General features: G+C 37.5%; 1 non-coding gene across 1 annotated transcript; it reads right to left on the reverse strand.

The window, feature by feature from the left end:
• Positions 1-6,197: 6,197 nt before the first annotated feature.
• LOC121968754 lies at positions 6,198-6,303 on the reverse strand. Its single transcript, XR_006108292.1, has one exon. It is a non-coding gene; the product is annotated as a small nucleolar RNA R71 (small nucleolar RNA).
• Positions 6,304-8,739: the final 2,436 nt, after the last annotated feature.

Here is an 8,739-nt window from a genome sequence, read left to right on the forward strand (position 1 = left end):
TCTAGAAATAAGAATCACATTGGTCGAATGTCTACATTTATGATAAATGTAGTTGTTCAATTAATTTATATTGTAGATGACATGGTGTGTGGTGTCACACACAGAAGATCATGTTATCAGTAGCTTATAAATTATAAACAGTAGCTCACGACCATGATGGAAAGGAACAAACCATTGGAAGGTCGTAGTGTAATTAGGTATTAGTTTATCTTGACTATATAATTACACTAGTACACTCAGAGTGTATTGAGTAGGACCATTTGAGGTCGTTTCTTTTATACTGACTTTATAAAGAAACAAAGACCTCGGTTATTATGGAAGTGTGTGCTCTTAATCCTAATGTAATAACAAGCACATATATTTGATATTTATTTCTTTAATTTATCAATGGGTGAGATTTAGTTCGTTGAATCAATAAACCCGATAAGTTGGGAAATGGTATCACTTATAGTGTGTTGTTGATTATAGAAGGAAACTGTGTCCTAGAGATACTAGGTTGATAATGTCCTCAAGAGGAGCTCATAAAGATTGTCATGTTAAACCCTGCAGGTGGACTTAGTCCGACATGATAATAAGGTTGAGTGGTACTACTCTTGGACTTCGATATTAATTAAATGAGTTGTCAGTAACTCACTTAATTAGTGGACATTTGATATCTTAAACACAGGGAGACTAACACACTCATAATAAGAAGGAGCCCAAAAATGTAATTTGGGATTGGTGCGGTAGTTCAATGATAATTCTCTAGTGGAATGAATTATCATTGATAAAATTAAGTTGTGTGTTCGGGGCGGGATGCTTAATTTTATCGGAGACCAAAACCAATTCCTCCTCTCGGTCCCTATCATAGCCTCTTATTTGTAGAAGTTTTATACCCACCTATACCCACCTTCTATACCCACTAATAAGGGGTCGGCCAAGCTAGCTTGGGAACCAAGCTAGGGCCGGCCTAGGTATATTATTGGGTGGCCGGCCCTAGCTTGAACCCAAGCTAGTGGGGCCAACAAAATTAAAAAGGGATTTTAATTTTAGTTTTTATTATGTGGAAGAAATAATTTTTTAAAGAGAATTAAAATTAAAATATCTCTCTTGTAAAAGATCTACAAAAGATTAAAGAAAGAGATTAGATCTCTTTCCTTATTTGTAGATTGATGAGTTATTTTATTTTCTCTTTAAAAATTATCCACATGTTGATAAAATTAAAATTATAGAAATTTCCTTTATCAACCATGAAGAGATTTTTAAAGAGAAATTTTATTTTAAAATTTCCGGAAACAAATTAGGAAGTTTTAATTTGTTGATTAAAACTTGTCTAATTTATTTCCTCTAGAAGTGGCCGGCCATTAGAGATTAAATTGGGAAATTTTATTTAATTTTTCTCAATTAAATCATGTCAAGGAAATTAAGGAAATTTTATTGTAATTAAATTTCCTAATTTGCCTAGGCCAAGGAATATAAAAGAAGGGTGAGGGTGCCTTCACAAGACACAACATCTATTATTCCTCTCCCTCTTTGTTCCTTGGTGTGGCCGACCAACCTCTCCCTCTCTTCCTCTTGTGGTGGCCGAACCCTACCCTTCTATTGGAGCTCTTGTGGTGGCGGATACTACTCGGAGAAGAAGAAGAAGAAGGGAGAAAGCTAGCATCTCTTGGAGCTTGGTTAGTATTTTGTTTTTCTTCCTTGGTGAAGCTTCCTCTTTGTTGGCGAACCTAGCTAGGAGGAGAAGAAGGTGATTGGTGGTTTCTCGTCTCGGAAGATCGTTGCCCACACAACGGCCGAGGTTAGAAGAGGAATACGGTAGAAGATCAAGATGGTTTTCTACAATGTATAACTAGTAAATTTTATTTCCGCATCATTCTAGGGATTTATGTAAATAATACCAAATACAAGAGGCTTACGTTCTAGAATTTCGAATATGTTTTTGAAGTTGTGTTCTTTTGTTTCTTTCTTTTCCTTGTGTTTTGATTGTTCTCTTTGGTTAACCTAAAGTTATTTTAGGAAATTAAATATTAGCTTTCTATTAAAGGTTTTGTCTAGTCGGTGGTGGTTGCTCCCATATCCAAGAAGGCCATGTGCCTCGCCACGTCAGTACTGGGAACCTTTTATGGAAATTAATATTTAATGGAATTAATAACTTAAGGAAACTTGGGTCGAACGTGTTAAGTTCCGCAGGAGATCCAAGTCAAAACCTAAAAGAACAAATAGATTAAGTTTTGGATCAAACGTGTTAAGTTCCGCAGGCGATCCAAAATTTAATTTAAAAGAACACATGGTAGCTAGGAAAAGGTTCAGACCTTTGTACAAAATTTTTGTACAGTGGAACCTATAGGTTTTCCGAGTAGCAACCAACAGTATTATGAATTACAACACAATCCAATCATATTGGGTTTTTCGGCCATGACTATCACAAAATTAATATATAATTCAAAATTATATATTTTCATAATTTTCTATAATTTTAAAATTAATTTTTTTTTACAACTTTTACGAGTAAAATTTCCCGGCGGACCCGTTTAACGGTTTCGGGCGCAATCGCGGAACGAATCCCCTTGCGGGGCCAGGGGCAACGCCCCTACCCGTGATCTAACCATCGCGAGGTTTCCTTTGCGATCCAACAGCGCCTAAACCCGCTGTCCCAAAACGATTTGGGCCGAGACATTGCCGTTTCGGAAAAATCTTCCCGGCGGGTTCGTTTTTAGCGATTTCGGGTGCAATCGCGGAGGAAATCCCCTTGCGGGGTTAGGGACAGTACCCCTACCCACGATCTAACCATCATGAGTTTCTCCTTTGTGATCTAATGGCACCCAAGCCCGCTGTCCCAAACGGATTTGGGGCAAAATGAAGCCGTTTTGGAAAAATCTTTCCGGTAGCCGAAGCCTACAAGCGTCTAAACACTTGTGCTTCGATTACTCGAGAAAAATACTCATAAAAACCCAAAAATCATAATTTTACAGAAAATTACAGAAACTTTAGTTTTTCATAAAACCAAAAACAAACTCGTATTCGCCTTGCACGTGGCTCTGATACCACTGTTGGGTTCTTTGGGCCGCGAAAACCACTTTTCGCGTCGTGGAAACCCCGAATCACCCAAGGCCAACAGATCCGTGCAAGGAAAACCAAACGAAAATACGAGTACGAGTTTCAAAGACTCTAGATCTACACTAGATGAGAGTTATACCTTCGAAGCGAGCCCTTTCGCGTTCCCGCTCGTCCAAGGAATTGCCGGATCTCTAGACCGTCAAGCGTCGGTCCTCTAGAAGTATCCACACGGACACGTAGGTGGAGAAAACCTCACACAAAGGTGTGCTAGCACCTTGGTAAGGTTCGGCCAAGCAAGGAGGAGAGGGAGAGCTTGAGGAAGAAGAAGGAGTAAATGAGGCTTGAATCAAAAATTCATTTTCATTCCCCTCACTAAAGTGGCCGGCCACATTTTTGTTGTGTAACCCCATTTCCACTTAATTACAATTAAGTGGAGGCCATTAAGAGGTGTTGTGTAACTCCTATGATGTGGCACATCATGAAGATGTGGACCATTACCATTGGTCCACATCTTGCCACCTCACAATGATGTGGCAAATGAGTAACCTCCACTCATTTAATGTGGCCAACCCACATTAAATGCAATGGAGGCTTGTAACCTCCATGAGGTGGCAAAGCAAGATGATGTGGAACAACACTATTGGTCCACATCTTGCCACCTCACTCATGATGTGGTAAAGAGTTGATGTGCGTAGATTATATACTCTTTTATGCATGTTTTTACGCACATTTAAATACTTTGAGCCTGCTTGATCTATGCATTTTTATACTTCCAGCTTTCCCTTTAGCATATTTACTCTTTTGGTTCGGAGATCTGCTTTTTGTGCATTTTCTGTACACAGGAGTCGAAATTGGTGAAGATTATGCGTCCTCGGGCAAGCTTGGAAGTAATTGAAGGGAGAGATCATCAGACCGTGTACCACACATGGCCGTGTAGTCTTAACAGGAAGGGAAGAGGACATGGCCGTGTGAATCTCACACGACCGTGTCTTGATTTGAAGAAATCAGAGCAGATGCCTTACATGGCCGTGTGGATCTACACGGCCGTGTGAAGTTTCCAGAGACCAAGCAGGTGGTGGCCGTGTGCACCACACGGCCGTGTAGCATTTCCAGAGAGCAGAAGGGTCCTGGCCGTGTGGAGTCACACGACCGTGCAGCTTTGGCAGAGAAGGAACTGGACATGGCCGTGTGAATCTCACACGACCGTGTCGTGGGGCCGTGTGGCGCCCGATTTCCTCCTCTATTTAAACCTTCCTTCATGAATTGAAAGAGGATCTCTCCCCCTTTGGGAGAAGGCAAGATTTGGTGGTTTCCTCCCATTCTTGGGAGGATTTTTGGGCGATTCTAAGGGAGTTCTTGACGATTTCGACTCCGGAGCGAGGATTGGATCCGAATACGAGGCTTCTTCGTAGATAAGTTTTCTCTTTCCCCCTCTTCTTGGTTTCTTGGATTGGGGATTTAAGAAATGCTTGTAATCTTTGTTTCTTCGGGTTTTCTTCCTCGATTCATGGAGTAGATCTTGTATTCTAAGATTAAGGGAGTATTTGTATGATGGATTGATGTAATCTCTTATGGATTTTCCATATTCTTGTTTCAATGACATTGTCTTGCTTGTATCAATTAGATCTTGAATGATTAATGGTGATTTGTGCTTAATTCTCATTCTTGATTGATTGTTTGGATTTCTTGTGGACTTTGTAGAGATAAACTCTCACTTGATCATCTGAGGGATCCACGTGACAGGTGCAAGCCCGTGTAAGGACGTTTGAGAGATAATCTTGAAGAGGAAATAGGAATATTCAAGAGAGTAGGATGGATTTTGTGATTAGTTTCTTGTATCTTGATAGATTAATAAGTTGTGGGCTTCTATGTTGATATCCGAGGAAGGCATAGTAATAGGTGCGCTTCTGTGTAAGGACAACGTAGGTTCACGTCTAATTGATTATATTTAGATACATTTCTCGGTCCTTAGCCGGTTATCTATTGCAAGAGAGAACCGGCAACTTTCTACAAGTGTTTGACAATTGAGGGAAAAGAGTTGGTGAACCATTTACATTCAAGAAATCTTACAAAGAAACCGAAACTCCTAGAATCTCCCTTTATCATAACCCAAAACACTAAACTCTTGTTTGTTGATCTTTAATATTAGATTTGTTCACCTTTACTTTGCATTTGAAACAATTGGATAGTTGTTTAACTAATTCGCATTGAGACATTTCTAGTGCTTATTCCAGTCCCTGTGGATACGATAATCTTTTATATTACTTGCGACATTTCCGTACACTTGCGGAGCGTAACAAGTTTTTGGCGCCGTTGCCGGGGACTGCGCTATAACATTGGAGATTATCAATTGAGTTAGACTAAACATAACTTTTTTTTTTCTTTTGATTTGCATAGTTATAACTAATTGTTAAAATTCTATTTTCGTAAGTTTTTCCTTTCTTGAATAACATTCTTGACAATTCTTTTTGTTGCAATTCTAATTCTAATTCTAACTTTGCATTCTTGATTTCTAGTACTCTAATCTAACTTTTCTCTGTTTTCTCTTTTGATCTTGTTTCTTTCTTCTTTTCTTTTGTAAACATATCTTGCAATTTTTAGCATATGAATTATTCTAGACATTTTTCTTTTTCCTTTTATCTTTTCTTTCTTGTTTTCATTATGCACTTTCTTTCTTGCAATTTAAATTCTGCATTTGCTTTCTTGCTTTTCATATTGCATTTTATTTCTTGTCTCTGATTCTTAATAATTTTCTTTTTCTTCTTGAATATCCATGAGCACTAACATGTCAAGCAGGACCATGAGAAATTTTTCTACACCCTTTTCTGCAAGATTTTTATCTCCCATTGTGCAACCTCAAATTGAAGTAGAAAGTTTCCAACTAGACCCAAAGATAATTTTCATGATACAAGGTCACAAATTTGGAGGAGAAGTATCAGAAAGTCCTTATCTGCATCTTGAAACATTTTTAGAGATTTGTGATTTGGTGAAATGTGAAGGAGTATCAGCAAATGCAGTTCGATTGATGACATTTCCTTTCAGTATCAAGGATAAAGCAAGGACTTGGCTATATTCTCTCTGTCCTCAAAGCATCACAAGTTGGGAACAATTGGAGAAGCAATTTCTGAATCATTTTTTCCCTCCAAGTAGAACGGTGTATATGAGGAATTGCATAACAAATTTTTCTCAGGCATATGGAGAATCATTATTTGAAGCATGGGATAGATTCAAGAGTCTTCAAAGACAGTGCCCTCATCATGGTTTTGAAAAATGGTTGATTTTGCACATATTCTATGGGGGAATTTCTTTCTCAGACAAGAGTTTATTGGATTCATCAGCTGGAGGTTCTTTTATGGACAAAAGTGTAGATGAAGCTTATTCATTAATTGATCAAGTGACATTGAACCTCCATGAATGGTCGAACAAAAGTTGGATGGAATTTCTCTCAGATATTCAAAAAGTCAAGCCATAAATGTAAGAGAGCCAGTCAAACAAAATGAAATTCAACCACCTAAAAATGTTGAAATTCACAAGTCACAGAGTGAGGAGTTCAAACATTTGGGGGCAAAGCTTGATAGTATTGTTTCAAAATGGTTTAAAGAAGATCCCCCTCCTACACAGTCAAGATCCAATGAAAAGTGTGATGATGTTGGGTTGAGAAGTGGCAAAAATCATGAAGAACTTCTGAAGAATGACATATTTAGAATTGAGGAGAAGAATAATAGAAGATCACAAGAACTCAATTCCATTTCTCTAGGAAGTTCCCAAAGGCCAGAAGTACCTTTCCCTCAACGATTAATCACACCAACATTAGATAAGCAAGTTGGACCTCCTCCAAAAGCTCAAAGGAAATTTAGAAAAAAGGAAGTTCAGTCTTTCCCAAGACCTTCACTAAGGGTTCCTTTTCCACAAAGGTTAGTGGGGGGTCAATGAAAATAAAGATTTCGGCAAATCCTGTGACACTAATATGGTTGAGTGCAGATTTCTGAATATATATGAAGATGAAGATTTTTCAGATGAGGATTTTATTGATAATGTAGTGGTAAATAAGTTTTCAGATCTACCTCAAAATTTTATAAGGTGTTATAGTGACATTGAATTTTCAGATGATGAATGTGATGTGGTAGATCAACTTAAAACTGCAAGTGAAGTTATTGATCCTCTTGTTATTGATTCTCCTATTGAGGACATAGATGTTGGTTTATTTTTTGATGTATGTGTTGATGATGATGATATGGAAGAATGTGTAGGGAGCTGTGTTGTGGAAGCAACATCTCAAGGATCACCACCTTTGTCAAGACAACCCTTAGAGGTTTTAAGAATTGATCATGTTTTGGAACAATGTGTAGAGACTTATGCAGAGCTAGCAGAGTCTCAAGAATCACCATCATTGATTTCATCAACACCTAAGCTAGAGCCAGAACCATCATTTGATTCAGAGGAAGTCACATCTACATGTTTAGAAATTTCAGGTATTTCTCAGCAAAGTAAGGTTAGTATTTCTTGTGATCTTTTGGAAAACTTTATGGAGGTACCTATAATTGACTTTGTTGGATGTGATTCAGTTTTTATTACTTATTCATCTTATCTTGATATGGTTCTAGCTCTATACTATATAACATGCTTGTGGGAGATTTGTTTTTCTTTTGGATGTGCAGATTTCACATGGGCCAATAATTGGAAGCTCAATCTGAACCGTCTTCGACCACCTGAAAAAATTTCCAAGAAGACGAAGATGGAGAGAGTTATACTTTACTTTGTAGCTCCTTTGATGAAAGCTCCCTCCATAATAAGAGCCCTTGGTAGGAGGGTTCTAAAATATCTTACCCCTCCAAGAGCAAGATTTAGATGAATCTAATGAGGTGGTCGAGCTAATGACCTTAAACAAGCGCTTCTTAGGAGGCAACCCAAGTTTATTTTCCTTATTTTCTTTTATGTCTTTAGTTCTCTCTTTATAATAAACATGTATCCTCTACTTAATTTTTCTTGTCTATCTTATTGTTGTAGAATTCAAAGTTGTGGAGGAATGTGAGTATTGGATGGAGGAGTATCTTTAAAAACATGAATGTCAACCATTTGGAGCTCATCACTTGGTAACTTCTCTTAAAATCTCCTCCACATTGTTTTTAGTTTTCATTGGGACAATGAAAAGTTTAAGTCTGGGGGAATGATGCATTTGATTTGCTTTGTTTGTTTTTGTTTTTGCTTATGTCTTGCATTTTGTTTTGATTTTTTTTTTGCGGCATACATCTTGAGAACACCAAATCTTCACTTATATGCTTTCTTGGATTCAAGTGAAATGTTAGCACGATTATTGTCTTGATTCATGATGTTCGAATGATGCTAGTAGTAAATTTTGTGTAGTTCTTTTTTCTATCTTGGGAAGCATTAATAAGCTAAGAATCTTATGGTGATGAGTTTTAGTTTTGGTTCAACCTTAAGGATTTTATCTTCACTACACTTATGCTTGATGCTTGAATAGTTGATGTCATTGAAATAGTCATGATTCATCTTGTTTGCTTAGTACTTGGTTTCCATGGTGATTTCTCAACTTTCATTTTGGTTACTGGATGAGGCTCAAATCATTAAAGCTCATTTGGAAAAATCAAAATATCCCAACATGTGTGCTAAAAGTACATTTGTGAATAAGTTTTGCACAATGCAAACACTTATAAAAAAAAAAAAAAAAGAAAGGGATAT

This window comes from Zingiber officinale, chromosome 3B, assembly GCF_018446385.1.
Source record: "Zingiber officinale cultivar Zhangliang chromosome 3B, Zo_v1.1, whole genome shotgun sequence".
Taxonomy (NCBI): domain Eukaryota; kingdom Viridiplantae; phylum Streptophyta; class Magnoliopsida; order Zingiberales; family Zingiberaceae; genus Zingiber; species Zingiber officinale.